The sequence below is a fragment of the Diceros bicornis genome, chromosome 34 (assembly GCF_020826845.1).
Source record: "Diceros bicornis minor isolate mBicDic1 chromosome 34, mDicBic1.mat.cur, whole genome shotgun sequence".
NCBI lineage: Eukaryota > Metazoa > Chordata > Mammalia > Perissodactyla > Rhinocerotidae > Diceros > Diceros bicornis.
The window spans coordinates 35,174,130-35,196,343 of NC_080773.1; positions in this window are offsets into that span (position 1 = coordinate 35,174,130).

Here is a 22,214-nt window from a genome sequence, read left to right on the forward strand (position 1 = left end):
GTCATTTCTCACCCGAGTGATTATGGAAACCCCAGACGTCTTCCTGTGGCTGGCTTTCTCCAGTCCAAATGTGTCCTAAGCTCTGTGGGCCGCAGCTTACTCATTAGTCAACGAGAATGATAACACCCATCAGGTTGGTGTTCAACTCTTGTTCAACTCTTGCCCTCCACAGTCCACTCTACCCATGAAATCGGCCAGTGTGTGAAAACATTAAACACACCACGGATTTTGCAACTGGAACTCCCATCCATTGCTGCTGGGATTGCAAAATGGCGGGGCCACTCTGGAAATGATTGACAGTTTCTTGTAAAGTTAAACATGTGCCTGCCCTATGACTCAGCCATCCCACTGTAAATTTCTAGGTATTTACCCTAGACAAAAGAGAACTGATGTTCACACAAAAACCCGTACATGTAAATCAAAACCACAATGAGATACCAGTTCACATCCACTAAGGTGTCCGTCACTAAAAAAAAAAAAACACACACACAGAAAATGAGAAGTGTTGACAAGGATGTGGAGAATGGAAACACTTGTGCATTGCTGGTAGGAATGTGAAATGGTGTAGCTGCTGTGGAAACAGTTTGGCGGTTCCTTGAAATGTTAAACATAGATTTACCGTATGATCCAGCAATTCCACTCTTGGGCACAAACCCAAAAGAATGGAAAGCAAGGACTCAGACAGCTACTTGTACATCCGTGCTCAGAACAGCATTATTCACAACAGCCAAAGGGGGGAAGAACCCAAATATCCGTCAACAGATGAGCGGATAAACAAAATGTGGTCTACCCGTCTAGTGGAATATTATTCAGCCATAAAGAGGAGTGAAGTTCTGACACAGGGTACAACACGGGTGAACCTTGAAAACATTATGTTAAGTGAAAGAAGCCAGGCACAAAATTCCAAATATTGTATAATTCTACTTAAATGTGGTCTCTGTAATAGGCAAATTCATAGATACAGAAAATGGAATGGTGGTTAGCAGGAGTAGGGGAGGGGTAGATAGAGAGTTATTGCTTCTGTTTGGGATGATGACAAATTTGAAAATAGTAGTGATGGTTGCACAACATTATGAATGCTGCATTGTACACTTAAAAATGGCTAAATGATAAATTTTATGTTACATATATTTTACCACAATAGAAAATTTTTAGTGTAAAAAATAATGTAGAATATTCCATTCATAATTCTGTATATTGGTTAGATATTGAAAGGATAATATTTTGCATATATTGAATTAAATAAGGAATATTATTTAAAACAATTTTTTAATTGCACATGAATTTTGCAGCAGCTCTAGTTACTATAGCCAAAAACTGGAAACAATCCAAATGCCCTCCAACTGGCAAATAAATCAATCAACTTTAGTGCATCAACACAGTGGAATGCTACTTGGCAATGAAAATGATTGGATTTTTGGAATAAGCACGTAATTGGACTAACCTCCAGGGCATTATGCTGACTGAAAGAAGCCAGACTCAAAAGGTTACACACTGTCTGATTTCATCTACGTGACACTCTTGAAAAGACAAAACTATAGTGGTGGAGAACAGGTCGGTGGTTGCCCGCAGTTAGGGGTGGGAGAGGTGTAACTAAGAGGGAATTTTGGGGAGAACTAGAAGTGTTCTGTATCCATGGTTACATGACTCTATGGCTGTGTTAAAACTCATAGAACTGCACACCCAACAAAGGTCACTTTTACTGTGTATTAATTTTAAAACTAAAATAAGGAACTGAGGGCCTCAGGGCTGCTCAGTCCTCCCCCTGGCTGGTAAGGATGGGGCTCCGGTGCAATTCGGATGCGAATTACCAGGAGTTGGCACCGACTTCACAGGTTGCAAGCACAAGACTGCCCTCACTTCAGACGCCCACGGAAAACAAAATAAGAAATATGAGATCCAGGAGTTCTCTTCTGCTCTTGGAATGAGCTAAGTCTCCCATGGAGGCAGGCTTTGAGTAATCTGGCTGCCAGAGTCTTCCCTGGCTTCACCTCCTGCTGTATGCCCCTTTCCTTGGATTCTCGACTGCTCAGGCTTGCTCCTGCCCCGGGGCCTTTGCACTTGCTGTTCTCTCTATCCACAACTGTCTTTCACCAAGACCCAGACCAATGCGGCAGCCCAGAGCAGGATCAGATGCCCTGTGGCTGTCCCCACACTCATGTGAATATGGGATTCAAAGGGCAGGGAGGCAGGTCCTCCATGGCCCAGATTCCAAAATTTGCTGGTCTGAGATGGGGCCCCCATTATGAAATGTTTTCTCTAGAGTGAGCCTAAGGAACATGGCGGCTGCCACCTGGACACTGGGGGAGCCTCTCTGGAGAGCGGGCTCAAGATCCCAGGTCTGGAACATTTGGTGTGTCAGGAGGTGTACATTTATGTGTAACATAGCAGAGGTGCCACACAGCGACAGTGGGACTCTCCTCATGGATCCAAGGAGCACTCGGGGTATGCGCCATATGCAGTTTAGAGACTGTTACCGTGATGGACAGGACCCAAGAGCTTGTGCAGCCACACAGACCACTGGGCTTAAAACACGAACATGGTTTAGAAGTGGGTGCCTCCGGATCTCTGAACGAGGGCTGTGGTTTCAAAGAGAACCCCCTTCCCCGGGCAGAGCAGCCTCTGTGCGGGGCCTCCAGCCGGGCGCTGAGTGCGAGACTGGGGCTCACCCCAGGGGGCGCCGCCTGGGGGCTCAGGGGCCGCGGGCCCTGCTCAGACTCCAGTCTGCTTCTCCTCAGGCAGCAGGAGGGGCCGCGAGGAAGGCCTCTGGCTTCTGCCTCCTCCTGGCCACTGCCACTGCTGACTTCTGTCCGGGGCCAGGTCTCCCCCTCGCCGCCATCCCCTGGTCCCAGCCCCCACTGCCTCCTGACGGGTCTCCGCCCCCATCCCTGCCTCCCCTCAATGCCTCCTCTCCCCTTGAGAGCGCCAATGATGTGTTGAATTGCATCGTTCCCCTGTTTAGTTGATAATCCCCACAATAGACTGTTCTCCCCTCGCTCGGCCCACGCGGGGTCTCCCGCCGTCTGGCCTGGGCTGACCCTCCGGCCAGGACCGGCTGCAGAATTTGCAGGGTCCAGTGCAGAGCGAAAATGCAGGCTCCTTGCTCAAGAAAGCAAGAAAGAGCCCTCGCCTTTCCTTCTCAGTCTTACTCTCCCCCTGTCCCTGGTGGGTTTCAGTTGCTGTTTAATGTCGCGCTCCCTCAGGCACACGGGGACACCGGCGGTGAGTGCGGACCCTACAGGTGCGGGGCCCCACCTGACCCCCACCCCCAGGCCTGTGCCCAGGACCCCGCCAGGGGCAGAGGCAGCAAGGGTTCATGGTGCCGGGAGAGAACTGCTCAGAACCTGCCCCAGGCAGGAGGGGCGCTGCGGGAGGCGAGACCCCCAGCCCCGGGTCATGGTGCCTCGTCCCCATAACTTCACTTCCAAAATAAAAATGCAAAGATAAAAGGAAGACTTCCATGACGCTGACCTCAGAGCATGAAACCCCAGCACAGTGAGCCGTTTGGAGGGCCTGGCCGCCCTGGTCTCCAGCCGCCTCCCTCACCTTCTCCTCCTGCACTCTGCTCCAGCGCCTCCCACCTTCACCATGTTCTCAGGAAGCCGGACGCTTGTTCTGCTTTGCACTTGCTGATCCCTCTGCCTGGAACAGCCTCTTCCTGGTCTCATTGACTGTCTCCTGCGCTCTTGCAGACACAGCTGCATGTTCCCGACCCTCCCTCCCCCCCCCCCCCCCCGAGGGTGGGGTCCCTCCTTTGTTACCACAATGAGATTTGAAAGTAATTAGAGATTAGAAAGTAAAAGTGCTCTTTGCATCATTACTTGTTTTATACACATAGCCATGGTTCTCCACCTGGGATGACTTTTTCCCCCAGGGGACACGTGGCAGTGTCTGGAGATAGTTTTGGTTGTCAGGACGGGGAGAGGAGGACGTGCTGCTGGCATCTAGTGGGTAGAGACCAGGGATGGGGCTTAACAGCCTACAATGCACAGGACAGCCCCGCAACAAGGAATGATCAGCCTGAAATGTGAGCAGTGCTGTGGTTGAGAAAACCCACACCGTCGTACGGAATTTCCTTCCACAAGTGTGTGTGAACACCAGCTTTGCATCATGGCGTTGAAACGTGAAACGTGCTCACACCAGAGCCAGCTGTGCGCTGAATGCCCTCACAGGCGTGCCGGACAGGGATTCATTATGTCAGACCAGGAGGAGAAAAGACAGCCAGCCCCAAGAAATTAGACAAAAACTGGCCATCAACGGAATCTGGGGACATAGTCTGCAGACAGCTGCAATTAAATGTTTGGACGGCTTGAAAATGGACAGCTCTGCCTCGCTGGCCATGCTGGGTTGTTCCCAAGAAGCTACACTCTCCCTGAGTTCTGTGGGAACGCACATATTTCCTGGACCTCTGCCGGACTTTTAGCTCATCATGCTAGGGAAAATTCCATGGGGGGTGTTGAGCCGAAGTTTAGTCTGGCAACTGGACTCAGTCTGGACATTGTAACTGCATCTTCTTGGGCACCATTGGCTTATGTGTCAGAGTGTTTCTTCCAACTGAATCTTCTTTTCCATTCAGGACTCGATCAACCCCTCCCGTGAGGTGTGTGGAAGCGCAGACTCTGGGGTGGGAGGGGGGCTCTGTCTTCTTTCACGGAAAGAAGTCTAAGGACCCCCATGAATCTCCCCGTCCTGGTGCTCACATCCTGTGTAATCTCCTCCCCTTGAGCGCAAATGGGACGTGTGACTTGCTTCTAACCAGTCGCCTATGGCAAAGGGGACGAGATGTCACTCCCGTGATTATGTTACATTATATGAGACCCTATCTTGCCAGCAGACTCGCTCTAGACTCTTTGCTGGCTGATACATTGGCCATGTTGGAGACCTTCAAAGGGCAAGGAACCACAGGTGGCCTCAGGGGGTGAGAGTGGCCCCCAGTTGACAGCCAGCAAGAAGTGGGGCCCTCGGTTCCACGGCCACAAGGAAACAAATTCTACCTACAACCTGAGTGAGCTCGGAAGCAGATCGTTCCCAGCCTCCAGGTGAGAACACAGCCCCACTGCCGCCGGGATTGCAGCCTGGTGAGACCCTGAGCAGAGGAGCCGCTTCAGCCGTGCCTGCACTCCTGACCCACAGAGACGGTTCTTGTTTTAAGCCACTAAGTTTGTGGTTATTGTGACAAAGCAATTGAAACGAATACACTCACCACAGGAAAACATGGATGAGTGTTTTTATAATCAAAGGACACAAGAGGGCTTGTTAAACGTGACCCAAAAGCCCTCAGCATCAAAGAACAGAATAATGAACTTTACTGCATACAATTTGAAAACGGATGCGCCAGGCGGGTGGTGAGAGCAGGGAGGGACGCATCATAAACAAGATTGGTAGGGAGACTTTCTCAAGGGTCATCTGACTATGTCACAGTCCAGCCCCAAGCTCCCAGCGGATTCCCATGTTAATATTAAAAAGAGGAAGATCGTGTCCTATGGGCAGTGGAGGCCACAGAATTTCCTTTGTGGGGGAACTTCAGGGAGGCAACATTTTGCAAGAAGTGGGAGGTTAAGAATAAATCTTGAAGCTTCATTAGCTCTATCTTCTTAACCTCTATGCCACATTGTTGCAAAAAAAGAAAACAGACGATATTATTACTGTGTGTGTGTGTACCCTTATATATAGAGTTACGAAGCAAGAAAAATGAAACTTCTCCCTTTGTTTTATACTTTTCATTTATGTAGAGGATATTTTTCAGAAAATCAGAGCAAAGAGCATTCACGGATCACTAGTTATGTGCCAGGCACCATCATCAGCATCCGGAATTCCAAGCCACTGCATTAGAAAATGAATAATTGCAGCCAGCGGTGTCCATGGAAACAATCAGCATAACAATCTTAATTGACTCTAACACCTTTTTTTTTAACCCTTTGGAAAAGGGCATCTTTTGAATACTGAGCATATTGTGTGGTTTCTGAGAAACCCACCTCCTTTTCCTGTTCATTAAATGCCAGTGTATATACAGACTGGATTCCCAACATGCATTAATCACGAATTTAAGGAGCATTTTATGTCACACCTTGGGCTGAGGTCCCCCGTGCGCATACTTGGCCTGGGGTGAGGTTCTCATGGCTTCTATTTGGGGAAGGAATTTCAGCCCCAAAACTCTGTCCTTATTTGAGACCTTTGCCATCTTGAAATATCTATATCTTGCTGAAATCAATCAGTGGAGGCTCTGTCTCCATGGCAACTCCCTTCCGTCTCGGGTGCACCCCATCTCCCTAGATAACTTCCAGGCCCTGGTAGCATCTCCCTGCAGGGAATCCTGAGGCATCCCATCCTCTTCAGGCACAGAGCAGCCTTTCTGCCTTCCCCCTCCCTCTCCCTCCTCAAAACTTTGCCCTCAGCCAACGTGTTCGGCTCGCATCAACGGTGTTGCTAGATTACATAGAAATGGACCCTTTTCTCCACCAGCGATTTGCCTCTGGTGGCTCACTCCTCTTAGGAGATAAACACATTTGAGGGACATCTCTTGACTAGAATCTCGCTTCAGTTTCCTCTTAACAAAAGCAGGAGGTTTTTTTCTGTTAAAATCACTCACTTCTCCCACTGTGCCCACTGCCCTGAACTTTCTACCGTGTGTGCATGAGACCGGGCTCTAAATCAACCAAGATCAAACCTGCCAGATTCTGTTACGTCTGCATTTGGCAAGCTATTATTTTTCCTATCTAGTTTGCTGAATTGATCTTATCTCGAGTCCCTCTGTGTATTAAAATCCGGGCTTTCTCTCCCCTCTTCCCCCTAACGCTACACACTTAAAGATAGCCAACTTGCACACTTTTACTTTTTTTCCTTAATTTTCATCGCAAAACTAATTCGCGTACATTGTTCATTTTTTGAAAGTCAAATAACATTGATTTCTGCACGTGTGAAATAAACAAGGAGAAAAGGGAAAATCCTTTATTGTGTCAGAATGCAACCAATATTTTAAAGAACATTTTCAATATTTTCCTAGAGACCACCCCCGTCAGAGTCTCTACGGCAGGAGTGGGGCTGGTTAACAACGCCGAGACCCAGGGAAGCAGGAGCCTCCCATCCCTCCCCTCGAAGGCTCTCTTTTCCTTTGCCTCATTTCGTGATTTTTGTCGCAGTCATCCGTGTCTGAACGTTTCTGGTTTATTCCTCTGAATTTGTTCACGGGTTTCCTGTTGGTCTCCGGCTGACAGCATCACTCCCTGGGCGCCGAGATCCTGGCCTGTCTGGTTCCCCCTGCGTTTCCAGGGCCTGAGCAATGCCGAGTCATTCCTGATGCTCCACATACGTGTTTTGAATGAATACAGGATGTGTCAAGGGTTATTTCAAATATGCATGTGTCCTTTGGCTCAACAATATTGCTTCTAGAATATATCCTGCAGGCATGCCTGAATATCTGCCAAATACAATACGGACACAGTTGTTTTCTGTGGCTTTTCTGGAACCAGGGAGAAAGAATGGAAACCACTTCATTGCCCATGAGAGGAGAACTGCGTTAAGTCAATCTTGGTGTCTTCACACTATGGAAAATTCTGCTACAATCAAAGGAACATGAAGAAGCTCTCAACATACTGGCAGGGAACAACGCCCGAGATGTATTGCCACGTGAAGGACACGTGCCAAATCATGTATACTATCATTTTGTATAATGTGCAGATATAAGTATGCATAACAACACAGAATATGAGAATATAATTATGCATAGTAACATGTGCATAATAATTCTGCATAAATGTGTATGTAAACCCCAGCTCTGGGGTGATCCATGATGAGCCGGTGTTCTGGGAATTGCCCCTGGAGAGGGAAGACGTGAAAGAATAAGCAGTCGAAGTGGAAGGGAGATTTCTTTTTGTTCTGTCTGTTTAGCACTTTTGTGCTTTCTTCAGAATGGGTCAATCAATAAGCAAGCATAACTAAAGACAATAACGATTTATATGATATTAAATGAGTTCTGTTTTATAAGATGGGCTGGAGGTTAACATTTATATGATGTGTGCATTAAGATTTTCCAAACTATTATAACAGGATCAGGAAAGAAAAAAAAATTAACGAACATGATAAAATGATTTAAAGTTTTAAGTCATTGGAAAAAATGTAAAAACAAATTTAGAAAGTGATCATCAATAGACAATTGGAAAATGAAATTTTAAAAATGCCAATTGCATTACTATCCAAATATATGCAAAACCTAGTGTAAATATAACAAAAGATATAAAAGACCTCTGCTCTAAAAGACCTCAAAACACTGTTGAGAGAACTTAAATAAACAGAGAAACATCTGCTGTTCATAGATCATGAGACTTGGTAATGGTAGAGTGCTGTTCTCTCTCTCTCTTTTTTTTTTTTTTGTGAGGAAGATCAGCCCTGAGCTAACATTTATCGCCAATCCTCCTCCTTTTTTTCCCCTTTTTCTCCCCAAAGCCCCAGTAGATAGTTGTATGTCATAGTTGCACATCCTGCTAGTTGCTGTATGTGGGACGCTGCCACAGCATGGCTGGACAAGCAGTGCGTCAGTGCACGCCCGGGATCCAAACCGGGGCTGCCAATAGCGGAGTGCGCACACTCAACCGCTAAGCCACAGGGCCAGCCCCCTAGTGCTGTTCTCTTGAAGCTGGTCTTACGATCCCAGCACCATTTTTTGTAGCAATTGATGCTTTGATTCTAAAGTTTATATGGGATTACAGGAAATCTAGAATTGGCAGAAAAAAATTAAAAAAGAACAAATTTACACTGTCTACTTTCTAGACTTACGATAAAGCTACAATAATGGAAACAGTGTGGGGTCGGCATATGGAGAAACACATAGACCAGTGGAGCAGAATGGAACACAGTCCAGAAATTCATCCACGTGTATGTGGTCAATTGATTTTCGACAAAGGCACTGAGACAAATCAACAGGGGATGGAAAGTCTTTCTGATGAATGGCGCTGGAACATACACATAACTTAATTCAAGATGGATATTAGACCTAAACATAAAAGCCTTCTAGAAGAAATCTTAGAAGAATATCTTTATGACATTAGAATAGGCAAAAATTTCTTAGACAGGAGACAAAAAGCTAACCATAAGAAGTCAATAAATTGGACTACATCAAAGTAAACATCTCTATTCATCAAAACATGCCCTTAAGAAAATGAATATTAAGCCATGTATGTCTGCAAATGTCTTTTTTTTTTAATTTTATTTATTTATTTTTTCCCCCAAAGCCCCAGTAGATAGTTGTATGTCATAGCTGCACATCCTTCTAGTTGCTGTATGTGGGACGTGGCCTCAGCATGGCCGGAGAAGCGGTCCGCGCCCGGGATAGAACCCGGGGCGCCAGCAGCGGAGCGCGCACACTTAACCACTAAGCCACAGGGCCGGCCCTGCAAATGTCTTATAACCAGACTATGAACTCCCACCACTCAATAATAAAAGACAATGTGATTAAAAAACAGACAAGAAGCACAAATTGACACTTTAAAAAAGAAGACATGAATGGACAATAAGACTTACATGAGATGCAAATTAAACCCAACATAAGATATTGTTTCACAATCACTAGAATGGTTAAAATAAAAATGACTGCAAACACCAAATGGTGAGAGGATGTGGAGCAATGGGAACTCTCACATCTCACGGATGAAAGCGTAAAATGATGTAAACATTTTGGAAAAAATTCTGACAATTTCTCAGAACATCAGCTATACACACAACCTTTGACCCAGTCATTTCTCTCCTGGGTATTTCCCTCAAAGAAATGGAAACCTGTGACGATAAAAGAGTGACACAAAAACATTTATTGCAGCCTTATTCCTAATAGCCCCAAACTGGAAACAATGCAAATGTCAATCAACAAGAGAAGAGATGAACAAATTTTGAGATATCCATATAATGGAATACTACTCAGCAATAAAAAAGCAACAGATTACTGATAAGTGTCATAGAGGTCTCAGCTCCAATGTCATTGCCTCAAAAAGTCATTCCCAGCCCACCCTGCCTGGAAGATTCCCTCCACCTGGTCTTTCTCATCAGATTACCTTATTTTACTTCCTCCATAGCACTTACTATTTTTGGAAAGTGTCATTTTTATTTTTGCATTCATAGTTATTTATTCTCTCTCTCTCTCTCTCTCTCACACACACACACACACACACACACACACACACACTGGAATTTAATCTGAATTGGGTGAGGTGTCTCTTGATCTTGTGAGTGGCATAAAGTTGGTGCTCAGCTAAAAACCAAACAAACAAAAAAGTCACCTTCTTGAGAGGTCAGTGTGTGTGGTTTTGTGATTAATAAATCACAGGGAATGCACAAAACTTTAATCCCAGTGTCTCCAACAATGCCTGATACATATTAGGGCTTCTCTAAATATTTTTTTTGGATGAATGAATAAATAATTGTTGAAAAGATATAATATCAGTATTACACTAATAGAAGCTGCTCAACAAAAAATTGGTTTTTTCAGGAGTCTGAAAATGTCCACACAGCCGTTTCTTTGCTCTTTTGTGAATACTCTGTTCAGAGTCTTGTCTTAACAATAATAACTACGTGCTCTGCTGGGGGCATCTCAGGCTCCCCAGCTGGAAGGCGGCGAGTCCCTCCTCCCTGTGGGGGAGGGCGTCCCCACAGGAAGGGTAGCAGGAACGGGAAGGAGAAGGGCCAGGACAAGACAGAGAGAGCCCTTTGCCTGGAACTTTTGGGCCCTGCTAGCTGGTTTTCCTTTTCAAATATCGAGATAAAATCACCTTTTAAAATAACATTGTTGGGGCCAGCCCGGTGGCATAGTGGTTAAGTTCACGTGCTCCACTTCAGCTGCCTGAGGATCACTGGTTCGGATCCCGGGCGCAGACTTACACACAGCTCATCAAGCCATGCTGAGGCAGCGTCCCACATAGAGGAACTAGAAGGACCTACAACTAGGATATACAACTATGTACTGGGAGTTTGGGGAGAAAAAAGAAAAGAGGAAGATTGGCAACAGATGTTAGCTCAGGACCAATCTTCCTCAAAAAACAAACAAAAATAACAACAACAACAACAAAATAACATTGTTCACCAGGATAAAATAGTTACAAGGGTTGATATTTGTAGTACAAAGAATTCTTAAAGATTTCAGGACAGAAGACCAAGAACAACGGGAAAAAGAAGTGAACAGACAATTCACCCGAAAAACCATAAAATTAAATTAAAATTCTAAAATAAAAATGAATGAAATATAAAAATAAATGTAAAATATTCAAACCCACTCATAATAAGAGAAATGCAAATTAAAATGATACTGAGATACCCGTTCTCACCTACCAGACTGAAAAAAACCTTGAAACATGTATACACATGGGCAACATGCTGTGTCCGGGAGGCCGTGGGGACACAGGCGCCCTCGCCCACTGCTGGTGGGACTGCAGAGTGTACAGTCCTTCAGGGCAAACCTACAGGTGTCTCTCAACCCAACCACTTCTAGGAAGCTACCCTGATGATACGGCTCCGACAACAGGAAAACATATTTGCACGAAGTAGCTCATTGCAGGACTGCTTGCAATTGTAAACGATTGGAAACAACTGAAATGCCCCTCACGGGGCATCTATGGAGAGGAGAAGTAACTTCTAAAGTTATTTGAAGGCAACCCAAGTTCCATGGAAAAAGTGAAAATTATCCATTATGGCCCATGGAAAATTATCCTATAGCTCTTGGCTCAGAGGGTGACCTACACACACCCTCCTTGGGGTGACGAGTCCCGCCATTCATCCAATCATTTGTGAGATATTGATTTGCCTCCAACTGTATGCCAGGCACCATTCAGTGTCCACACCCAAGGGGACAAAATGAGCCAATGGATTTTCCATTGTTCCACTTTTTAAAAAAATATCTTAATTTTTGGAATAGCTAATACATTCACATAATAGTAAATTCGAATGATGTAAAAGAAAAATAATTGCAAAGTGTCCTTCCATCCTCCATCCCCCAGCTACCGAGCTTCCTTCTTTTGAGGCAACCAGAGTTATCAGATTTTGGGTGTATCCTCACAGAGATTTTAGGTATGCAAAACAAGTATGTTTTATGTTGTTTTCCTTATTAACAAAACATGACATTCTGTTTGTCAAGTTTTGTGTTTTACTTTTTCTTTTCACACAATGATATATCTTAGTGATCAGTCTACAGCACTGCAGAGATTTGCTTCATCCTTTTCATGGCTGTATAGTATTCCACTGCTTGATGCACAACAATTTATTTAACCCACCACCTGTGGGTGGATATTTAGGGTGTCCAATCTCTTGTTGTTACAAATTCTGCTGATATGAATAAGCTTGTTGGTGAAAGTTTAGGTCTGGGCATAGCTGTGCAGAGAGCTGCTAGCCTAAGGCTTCCCAGGTATCCTTGCACCTGGAGAACACAGGCACCCCACTCTCTGTGCAACTGAAAACACCTACCTGGGTCACCTCAGCACTCCCCGAATGTGTCTGGATCAGTACTTTCTGCTTACAGTCAGCCTCTAAACTCTGAGTGTGTTTGAACCTCTTTGCCTCCCTTTCAAGATAATATGATCAGCTCAAGGCTACATTTAAGATCCAGAATTTGGCCTATAACACTCTGATTCTGAACTGTTTTTAAAAATAAATGAAAGCTTATTCAGTATATTGATAAGAAAATATAATATCTGAGGAAGCAGATGTTTAAAACTTTGCTCTTCCCGTCACCCTGAGCCCTGGGTTAGGGAGCTGGCGGCACTTTGCTCTCGGTCATTGCTGCTTTACTGTGTCTTCCCGGTGTAAGAGGCTGACATGTAAGTGGTAAATGTCACGTCTCAAAACCCGCACAAAAGGACATTTCTACAGAAGTGCTTAGAGCCGTTCTCACTTCTAGATTTCTAACCTGAGCCGATCTCAGCCCGTTTGCATTAGTCACATAATTTGGAAAATGACTCATGGTTCCTGAGTCGTGATTCTCGGCGGGGCACAATCTCTAAAGACGCCCCCAAACAGAAGCCCCCCCATCTTTTAAACAAGGCAGATATTCACCTTTTTTTTTTCTTTCGGATGTCACAGGACTGTCTTTTCTGACAGCAAGGGATCACCCATAAGCTTTTTAAAATTTCCATAACATTTTTCATGGTGAGATAGAAAATACAGAAAAAAGGTGCACGGAGCTCATTTGTACAGGTTAATACAAGACTGTAACTATTTCCCAGGTTAATAAAGGAGGGCTGGCCTCCCAGGACGCCCCCCTCCCCTCCCCTGGAGATAACCACATCCTGACTTTATAACAATAATTTCTTTATAGTTTCACTGCCTGGGTAAGCATTGTTTATTTCTGTTTGTAAAACTGTGATCTTTTATTTGTTAAAAGTTTGGTAATCCATTTTCTTTTCGTCACTCCTCCGCCTCTTCCCCTTCCCACATTTAAGGCAAGTGAAATTTTTTCTTTTTCATCTACTGTGGGGATTCAAGTTTCTCTTTCTTTTTAAACAAATTTAATTGTGGGAAATTAACACAACATAAAATTTACCGTCTTTACCATTTTAAGTTACAAATTCAGTGGTAAAAAGTGCATTCATAATGTGCAACCATGACCACCGTCCATCTCCAGAACTCTCCATCTTACAAAACTGAAACTTTGTCCCCACTAAGCATCAACTCCCCGTCCCCCTCCCCCAGGCCCTGGCACCCACCCTTCTACTTTCTGTCTCTGTGAACTTGGCTACTCTAAGGACCTCATGTAAGAGGAATCACACAGTATTGGTCCTTTTGTGACTGGCTTATTTCACTTATTTCCTCGAGGTTCATCCACGCTGTAGCACTTGTCAGAATTTCCCTCCTTTTGAAGCTGAATAATATTCCATTGTATGGATAGACCGCCTTGTGTTTATCCATCCATCTATCGATGGACACTGAGTTGCTTCCACCTTTTGGCTCTCCTGAATAAGAGGTCACACAATTTCCTTCCTGGGACACACAAGAGTGAGCAGCCCATGTGAAGATGTTGATCAACATTTGTATAATGAGTGAGGAGGTGAAGGAGTGCATCAGTGAACAGTGAGAAGAGACGCCTGTCACGCCTCAGACACTCACTCATACAGCCGCCAGAAACCTGCGATTTCTGAGCCTGCAGTGGCCCAACACACCCAGTTTGGCCCTTCCATAAAGCTGTTGTCCAAAGACACGATTTAACACATATGAAACACAGGCCTGAGCCATTGATTGAAGTCTCAAGTCTGTCCCTCTCCTTTGTACCCCCACTCAGACCAATTTTGGGGTCCACCATTCCAGCGCCCAGATTGTCCCCAGAGCTCTCACAGCTGAGGGTGATGGAGGCAGGCTCAAGGTGTTGCCATGGAAACCAGTGCTACAGTGAGCTGAAGGATGATCTCCAAACTTAAGTGTAAAAGCCAAGTCTTAACCAGTATATATGAAAATGCTATTATTTATTGTAAAAAAAAAAAAAACAAAAGAATTGTCGTTGGAAATACACACACAACCAAATTCAAAGAATAGTTCTGGAAGGTCGTACAGGAAAATTGTTAGTGGGGAGGAGTGAGAAGGCAGAGGGAGAGTGGACCGGCAAGTGAGCAGTAGATTTGCTTCTCCTTCACCCCTTCTCTCTGGTTAACATGCAAATGTATTCCCTTTCCTAAAAATTAAAAAAGACACAAGCAAGCGTATCCAGGAAATTTTAGTTACTAATAGAAAATTCAGTTAGAGTCCAGTCTTTCAGCTTACACCAAAATTATTTCCAGATGAATTAAAGGCAGATACTAGGATTATTAAAATAACCAACCAAACAACAACAACAATGAAAAACACCAAAGTTTTAACTCTTGGGAAAAATAAACCAAGGAGCAACTTAAAGTAGTGAACATGCTCGAAATATCCATTGTAACCCATATAAGAAACAATGAATTGCCTTAATATATAAAGAACTCTAAGAAATCAATAAAGTAAATATCTCAAGAGAAAACAATCAATTAACAAGTGAATCATGAGAGAGGAGAAATGTAAAAGCACTGGAAACTCCAGTGAGCAATGGGCATAGTAAGAAGAATGGAAATATCATGCATTGTAGGGTGCTATTTCTGTGAATGTCAGTGTCCCCCCAAAGTTCACATGTGGAAGCTCTAAACCCCAAAGTGATAGTATTTGGAGATAAGGCCTTTGGGAGGTAAGTAGGTTTAGATGAGATCATGAGGGTGGGGCCCCCATGACGGGATTAGTGCCCTTATAAGAGGAGACAACAGAAAAACAGAAAGCTTCTCTCTCTCTCTCTCTTTCTCTCTCTCTCTCTCTCTCTCTCTCTCTCTCTAACATATGAGGACATAGCAAGAAGATAGCCATCTGCAAATCAGGAATAGTCCTCACCAGACGCTGAATTTGCCAGCATCTTGATCTTGGACTTCCAGCCTCCAGAACTATGAGAAGTAAATGTCTGTTGTTTAAGCCGCCCGGTCTGTGGTGTTCTGTTATAGCAGCCCCAGCAGCCTAAGATAGGGAGGTCCAGAGAAAACTGGGTGCTCACATATTTCCATGGAGGATCCACTGGGGCAGCCTCACTGGATGGTGATTTCACGATAAATACGGATCAAATTCATCCAACAAGAAAATAATTGCATTCAATTTGACTCAGTACTTTTTCCTCAGGAAATAACCAGCGCACATAGACATGTGTGCAAAGACATTCATTGTGTTGCTACTAAAATAGAAAGAACTCTGTGGTGGGCAGGCTAACAGCCCCCAAAGATGTCCAAATGCTCATCTCTGATATCTGTGAGTGTGATACCTTATGTGGTAAAAGGCACTTTGCAGTTGTGATTAAGTTAAAGGTTTTGAGCTGGGGAGATCATTCTGGATTTCCTGGGCAGGGCCCAGGGGAACCACAGGGGTCCTCACAAGTGACAGAGGGAGGCAAGGGCATCAGAGTCAGGGAAGATGTGATGATGGAAGCAGAGGTTGAAGTGACTGGGGCCACCAGCCAAGGGACTCGGGCACCTCCAGAAGCTGGAAAAGATAAGGGAATGGATTCTCCCCCGGAGCATCCAGAAGGAACCAGCTCTGCTGACACATTGATTTTAGTCAAGTGAGACCTGTTTTGGACTTCCAACTTCTGCGACTGTAAGATAATAAATTTGTGTTGTTTTAAGCCACCGACTTTGTGGTCATTGGTTACAGCAGCCATAGGACACTCAGATAAGACCAAACATCCCTGAATGGAGAAAGGTTCAGTAGAAACAATGGTGAGGTTTTAAATTCAGGGATGTTTTAAATGTATATTTATTAATATGGCAACCTGTAGGTAACAGGACAATATATACAGTATAACTATGAGAACTATTGTTGAAATAAGTAGCGAACTAAGCCATATACGCAGGTCTAGTAATTGCGAACATGTTTTTTTAAGCCTTATTAAGTGTGTGTGTGTGGGGGGGCCTCATCAGTTGCCACGGAAACTGCAACTAGAAGGGGAAGGGAGGGGGCAGAGGAAGGGGCTGAAAGACCCCCAGAGACCGGAATGTTCCAGGCTTTACAGTGAAGAGGTTTACAATCGGACCCCAGCTGCAGATGTATTTGCAAAGCAAACAATGAAATGCGGGGTCAACAGTGGCAGCATGGCCTCTGGGGACCTTTAATGCAGCATCTCAAATGGGGGGAATAATCTTTTCTAGCTCATTGGGTTGTTGCAAGAATCGGATGATGTTGGTAAAGCTTATGGCCCGTTTCTGGGGTTTCCATGGTGACGGGCAGGACACAGCAGGAGAATCACACCTGGAGAGTGTGGGGGCGCTGGGTGGAGAGCAGGTTCCTGGGGCTGCTGCAGGCCAATGGAGATAATCTCCTGGTTAGAAAACTGCCCTTCCTCCCCTACTGTGACAGGACTCTCCGTGAGCCTACTGTCTGTCTGTCGGTCTAACTATCTGAAAAAATATATATGAATTTTTTCACTATTTATTATTAACTGAATTATCTTTTTTTTTAATTTCGTTCCTGTTAACCGTCGTTCTCCATCCACACCAGCGTGTTCCCTAAAAGCAGAGATCTTTCCATCTTTAATTCACGGAATTAAACTCCTTTAATTCATGGAAAACCATTGTTGTGTCTCCGAAAAATTCATCCACTGAAGTCCTAACCCCTAGTATCTCAGAAGGTGACTGTATTTGGAGAGGGGACTGTATTAAAGAGGGAGTTAAGATAAAATGAGATCTTTGCGATGGGCCCTAACCCGATAGGACTGGTGTCCTCATAAGAAGAGGAGATTAGGACACAGACACACACGGAGGGATGACCCTGGCCGTCCACAAGCCAAGGGCAGAGGCCTCCTAAGAAACCAACGCTGCTGACACCTTCATTTCAAGCCTCCAGAATTGGGAGGAAAGAAATTTCTGTTGTTTAAGCCCCCAGCCTGTGGTCCTTTGTCATGGCAGTTCTAGCAACTTCATACAATCACACATTTTAAAAAAAGTTGCATGTAAAAAGCAAGAAACAGTCTGGAAACATGTGCATGCAATTGATTAGAAAACAAATAATTACTTAACATGTTAGAAACTCTAAAAGTAAAGAAAACATATCTCAAATGAAATATGGAGACCAACAGATAAAGCCTGACGGAAATGCAAACCTATAAAATGCATTCGTCATTCTCGTATTTAGTGAAAGTCACGCAGAACACCCTCCTCATTCAGTCGTCCCCTGATAGTGGACAAAGAAAGGGCAGAAGGAAATATCTGGCCTTGGTGTGGGTGGGTGAAATGCGGCACCATGATTTCTTCCCCAAAAGACCACAGCGCTGTCCTCACCAGGCTCCCCACTTCCCCCGCAGCTCCTGGGCAGCCACGCTCCCCACAGGAGCCAGAGGGGCGAGCTAAGTCATTGGTCAGAGGACGCGGCCTCCCCCTGCTGCCAGGACTTACAACAAAATCCAAAATCCTCACTGTGACAATGCCTAGGAGAAGGAACTTGCAAACATCTAGAAAACTCACAGGCACATTTTCCCTCTGGCCCAGAGGCGATTGATCAATACTTAGCCGCAAACTGCAAACGCAGACAACCTTGAATGCAAGGACATCCTAAGAGGTCATCCAACAGTCAGAGCAAGCCTCGGGGAAGTAAGATCTGTGCGATGAGATTGTCCCCTGCCTTATTGCTATTATTTTGGTAGCAGAAACACAATGGAAGCTCATCCGGAAACTGGTCCATGAAACTATGGAGAAGCCACCAGCGGAATGTCCTGTGGCATCAATAAGAATGTAAAACGTCTTTGTGTTTTAACATGAGATCATCACCAAGATATGGGATTAGGTGATAAAAGCAAAGTAGCAAACAACACAGTGTGGCTGCTCCGTGTCTGTAAGAGAAGGGAGTGAAGATGAGACTATCTCTCAACGCTGATGGATGCATCCAACAGGAGACGTCGGAGTGGGCAGCAGGACTGGTCTTGAGAACAGTGGGCAAACGTTGTCTCTAAAGTGCAACTACTCAGCTCTGCCGTTGGGAGGGGCAAGAGCAGCCAAGACAATTCGGAAGGAATGGGCATGGCTGTGGTCCAACAAATCTTTATTTACAAACATAGCCAGAGCCAGACATGGCCAGAGGGCAGGGCAATTTTCTGATCCCTGGTCCGGAGCATGAAAACTGGGAGATGAGGGTCAAGACTGAGAAAGAAACTTTTCACCCCTGTTCCCTTCCGTATAATTCACTGAATCCTCAAACAGCGCCCATGCCAGAGGAATGGTTTTCAACCTCAATACACGGATTTGGAAACTGCTGTGAAGAAAATTGTGCAAGAAGCCAGCTGGGAAGTGGAAGACCCCAAACGCACACCCGCCCTGGGAGACTCCAAAGTCTAATCCATGCCACATGTTACCGCCCCACCTTGAGACGGGGACCATGTTTCTTCTCTCTTTCACACAGGAGAGAACCAAAGCACAGAGAGGTTGAGTGAGCTTCTGCAGGATGCACAGCCAGTTGGGAGTCACACTCAGGTCTCACTTTAAAACACAGACACCAGTCACCACCATTCTGTTTCCTCCACATTTGTGTTGACAGACAACATTTATTTATACACTCAGGTGTCCTAAGTGTCCCCTGATCCCCCAGGTCGCCTGACCCTCTCCCTCCTCAGTCCTTTCACACCAACGTCCCAGCCTGAGGGCTGGACAAAGACAGGCTCGCTCTGTCTCCTCAGCACCATCCCAGAGTTATAAATAGGCCCCGACACTGCAAGGATCTCGTCGCCCCTGACGTCTCCCTCTCTGTCCCTCTCTTTGTCCTGTCCATCTCCACGTCCTGCGGGCTCTGCCTCCAGAACACCTCAAGTCCATCTATCTCCGTGGCCAGCCACAGTCCCTCCCTCTGATGAGCAAAGCACCCTCCTGGTTCATCCCTCTGCTGCCATGCCAGCCCCTTCACTATTTTCTTTCTTTGTAAAATTTTTCTAACATTTTGATTTAACCCAAGAAATCCAAATACTACCATTTCAAAATCTAATCCACATCACAATGATGAACAATCAGCATTCTGAGTTCTCTGCTTCATTCTGAGTTTTGAAGTCTAGTGTGTGTTTCTCTGTTGCTGCACATCTCTGCTTGAAAGTTACATGTGACCAGATGTACTTGAAGTGTGTTAAGATTCCCTATGATTTATGGCTGCCACAGAGGTTTCGAGCAGTCAAGTTGTCCAAACACACCTTGAAGCGTTCCCTGAATCAAGTCTCAGTTTTCGGAACTGAATTTTTCACTCATTCGAATGGAGTCAAACACAGAATCCCACCCCGTTACTGCCGAGCCTCGTCCACGGGGGGTGGCTCCCCGGTTGCATACGCCTCCACCTCTGCGGGACTCCACGGTCCAGCTTTTGGTGATTGTGAATGCAGCTGCTATAAACTTTTGCATTCATGTTTTTCTCAACACAAGTCCTTTTTTATAGGTCACGTGTCTCAGAGTGGGAAAGCTGGGTTGAACAGTAAGTATTTGATCATAAAAGAAACTGAGAAGCTTTTCCTAGTGGATATGCCAGTTTGCGCTCCACCAGCAGCGGCGAGTGTCCCAGCGGCTCGGCGCTCTCTGCGGCCCTTGGTGTGGTCAGTCATCGTCATGCAGCCGCTCTGGGGCTGTGTCGTGGTGTCTCACAGTCAGTGCATTTCATTTGTGTGCCCCTCAGGGGTAGGGACGTGGGACACCTTTTCAAGTGTTTCCTTATGTGGGCAGGTTTTTGGGACCCCTCTCCCTGGTCTAAAAGGCGAATCTAGCAAGCAAACTGCATAGGCTTTAAATCAGTACAATAATCCGTGCTGTCCTGTGAGGCAGCCGCACAGCCCATCTTCAGCCTGTGTCAAATGACCTCGCAACCCCTCGTCTCAGGACTGAGAAGCCAGCTGGACAGATCCACAGCAGGGAGAGATAATGGGCACCTCGCTCTCACATTTCCCAGCTGCATTTCTTAGAATTAAGGGAATAATTAACGACCCTGGTCCCTGCCTCTCTCCACACACAGATAACGCCAGCATCCCTGAACTTGTCTGATGTATAACCAAGGAAATCTTGTTTATGTTGCCTTAATGTATAATCTAGAGAAAAGCCCAGACGCATTGTATCCCCCCTCCTTTTTTTAAATCTAGTTGTAAGCGTTTTTTCCTCTTCCCTGCACGTACACTGTCCTGTGAAGAGATATACGCTGCACTTAGACTCCCCCCCTCGGAGCAGGTCCAGCAGAGCCTCTGCTGGACTATTTCCTGGAGTTTGAACGCACGCTGGTTATTGAATAAACTCCTTCACTAATATCACCCAGTATTTCAGTCACACTTAGAAGTGAAGTGCCTGTTCAAGTCTTTTTTTGATGTGGAAATTTTAATTTTTTAATAAAAATTTTATGTCTTTAAGGTGCATGACAGGATGATTTGATAGACATACACATAGTGAAATGATTCTTACAGTCAAGCTAATTAACGTACCTCCTCACACGGTTCCCATTTTGTGTGTGTGATGAGAGCACCTGAAATCCACTCGCTCAGCACATTTCCGGGACTCTCCACAGTGTTATTAACTGTCGGCATCGAGCTGCACATTAGGCCTCCAGACCAGTTCCTCCACGTGACTGCAGCTTTGCGCCCGGTGACCAACATCTCCCCCTCCCCCACGTCCCGGCCCTGGTCACACCGTCCACTCTCTGCTGCTCTGTGTGCGACTTTTTTAGATTCCACATATAAGTGAATCGGGTGATCTTTTTCTTTCTGTGTCTGGCTCATTTCGCTTAGCATAATGTCCTCCAGGTTCATCCATGTTGCCTCCAATGGAAGGACCTCTTTCTTTTTTAAAACTGAATAATATTCCATGGTATCTATATCCTACACTTTCTTTATTCATTCATCTGTCTATGGACACTTAGGTTGTTCAAGTCTTTTGCCTGTTTTCTGACTGGGTCATTTGTCTTTATCCATTTGTCTTTGTCTCTATCCAGAGGTGTTTTACTTCCTATCTCATTGCTGATTTTACCAGTAAGGAAACTGAGGCACAGAGAGGTTAAGTGACTTGACTGAGAATGCACAGCTGACAGCTGGAAGAGCCAGAAAACAGGAACCCAGGCCATCTCATAGGCAGGAGGGACGGCAGAGAGGCCCTCACCCCTTCAGACCGACCTTTAAAAACACACAGTCGGGAGCCAGCCCAGTGGCATAGTGATCAAGTTTGCGAGCTCCACTTTGGTGGCCCAGGGTCTGTGGGTTCGGATCCCAGGCAAGGACCTACACACCGCCCATCAGGCCATGCTGTGGCGGTGTCCCGCATACAAAAAATCAAGGAAGATTGGCACAGATTTTAGCTTAGGGCCAATCTTCCTCAAAGAAAAGAATGTACAGTCATTCCACGTTCTGAGAAACAGCTCCAGACAATGTCCTGAAACCTGATCATTCAAGGATCTCCAAATGGCATGGCTCATACCCGCTTCAGGGCCTTTGCACCTGCTGTTCCAGCAGCCAGGAAAGTCCTTCCCCCAGACATTCTCCTTCTCATCATTCAGGGTCTCAGCTCCAATATTGCTGCAGAGGGCCATTTCCAGATCATGCTAACGAAAAGACCACGCTCCCTTGTTCGCAATTCTCCCTAGAACAGATTATTCTCTGAAGCCACGCCTTTGGTTTGTAAATTTACTTATTAATTGTCTCTTCTTTCCAGGAGAATTTAAGCTCCGTGAGGTCAGGTGGCTTGTCTGTGCTGGGCCAGGCTTCT